At 43.9% G+C, this 2,136-nt stretch overlaps 1 non-coding gene across 1 annotated transcript; it reads right to left on the bottom strand.

Moving 5' to 3' along the window:
* Positions 1-1,725: 1,725 nt before the first annotated feature.
* Positions 1,726-1,832, bottom strand: LOC128106080 (U6 spliceosomal RNA). Its single transcript, XR_008216592.1, has one exon. It is a non-coding gene; the product is annotated as a U6 spliceosomal RNA (small nuclear RNA).
* Between the last annotated feature and the right edge of the window lie 304 nt (positions 1,833-2,136).

Here is a 2,136-nt window from a genome sequence, read left to right as displayed (position 1 = left end):
ACTACTTCCTGCTGGAGGGAAAATTTTAGGATTATGGAATAGTCCATGAGGCTGTATTGTCTGAGCCAGTTGCCTTCAAACCATTTTGGATGTTGGATCATCTGGGCCATGGTATCATTGGAGACCTTTCAGGGGGTCTTGGCTGGTCAAACCTGATGTATCTTAATCTGGAACAAATCCATAGCCTCTGGCTTTCTGTGGGAACAAAAGCAGAGTCTCCTTTCCAAAGCAACATATCCTTATATCCAAATTTTGAAGTCAAGGTACTTTTTTTTTTTTTTAATTTATTTTAATTTATTTTGCAATACAATTCAGTTCTACATATCGGTCACGGATTCCCTTGTTCTCCCCCCTCCCGTCCCCCTCACCTTCCCCCCAACGCCCCCCCCCCCATTCCCATCTCCTCCAGGGCAAAGCCTTCCCCACAGACTGAGGTCAACCTGGTAGACTCAGTCCAGGTAGGTCTAGTCCCCTCCTCCCAGGCCAAGCCAAACAATCCTGCATAGGCCCCAGGTTTCAAACAGCCAACTCATGCAATGAGCACAAGATCTGGTCCCACTGCCTGGATGCCTCCCAAACAGATCAAGCCAATCAACTGTCTCACCCATTCGGAGGGCCTGATCCAGTGTGGACCCCTCAGCCATTGGTTCATAGTTCATGTGTTTCCATTCATTTGGCTATTTGTCCCTGTGCTTTATCCAACCTTGGTCTCAACAATTCTCGCTCATATAAACCCTCCTCATTCTCGTTGATTGGACTCCCAGAGATCCACCCAGGGCCTAGTCATGGATCTCTGCATCCAGATCCCTCAGTAGTTGGATGAGGTTTCTAGCACAACAATTAGGGTGTTTGGCCATCCCATCACCAGAGTAGGTCAGTTCGGGCTGTCTCTCGACCATTGCCGGCAGTCTGTTGTGTGGGTATCTTTGTGGATTTCTGTGGGCCTCTCTAGCACTTTGCTTCTTCCTGTTCTCATGTGGTCTTCATTTACCATGGTCTCCTATTCCTTGTTCTCCCTCTCTGTTGTTGATCCAGCTGGGATCTCCCGCTCCCCCAAGCTCTCTTTCCCTCGACCCTCGCCTTTCATTACCCCCACTCATGTCCAGGCTGTTCATGTAGATCTCATTCCATTTCTCTGTCATTGGGCGATCCCTGTGTCTTTCTTGGGGTCCTGTTTTCCGGGTAGCCTCCCTGGTGATGTGAGTAGCAGACAATTCATCCTTGTTTCATGTCTAGTATCCTGCTATGAGTGAGTACATACCATGTTTGTCTTTCTGAGTCTGGGTTACCTCACTCAGGATGATTTTTTCTAGATCCATCCATTTGTCTGCAAACCTCATGATGCCATTGTTTTTTTCTGCTGAGTAGTATTCCATTGTGTATATGTACCACATTTTGTTTATCCATTCTTCAGTTGAAGGGCATCTGGGTTGTTTCCATGTTCTGGCTATTACAAACAATGCTGATATGAACATAGCTGAACAAGTGCTCTTATGGTGTGGTTGAGCATTTCTTGGGTATATGCCCAAGAGTGGTATAGCTGGATCTTGGGGGAGATTGATTCCCAATTTTCTAAGAAATCGCCATATTGATTTCCAAAGTGGTTGTACAAGCTTGCATTCCCACCAGCAGTGGAGGAGAGTTCCCCTAGCTCCACATCCTCTCCAGCATAAGGTGTCTTCAGTGTTTTTGATCTTAGCCATTCTGACAGGCATAAGGTGGTATAAAAATATGGAACGCTTCACGAATTTGCGTGTCATCCTTGCGCAGGGGCCATGCTAATCTTCTCTGTATCGTTCCAATTTTAGTATATGTGCTGCCGAAGCGAGCACAAGGTACTTTTAAAATATACATTTTGGCATAACTGAACAGCTTTTACAATCAAATGTTTTTCTGCAGTTAAAAATCCCAAAGACAACACAATCCAGATTCTCTGTGTAATATTCATCTTCATGTGGCTTATTTTTATATTAATTTTACTGTCTCTTTAAAGACTTTATTTTTTAAAACTATGTAGTTGTTTCTATAACTGTACATATCACCTTTTTTGTCTCTTTCAAGCCTACGTATATTTTACACACATTGTAAACTATTACATCTGAATCTGTCTTATTGTGAATCTATTACTTTAAACTG

The sequence above is a fragment of the Peromyscus californicus genome, unplaced genomic scaffold (assembly GCF_007827085.1).
Source record: "Peromyscus californicus insignis strain IS unplaced genomic scaffold, ASM782708v3 Scaffold_11__1_contigs__length_118956290, whole genome shotgun sequence".
Classification (NCBI taxonomy): domain Eukaryota; kingdom Metazoa; phylum Chordata; class Mammalia; order Rodentia; family Cricetidae; genus Peromyscus; species Peromyscus californicus.
The sequence above is the reverse complement of the archived record's forward strand: the minus strand, read 5'-3'. Positions and strand labels throughout refer to the sequence as shown.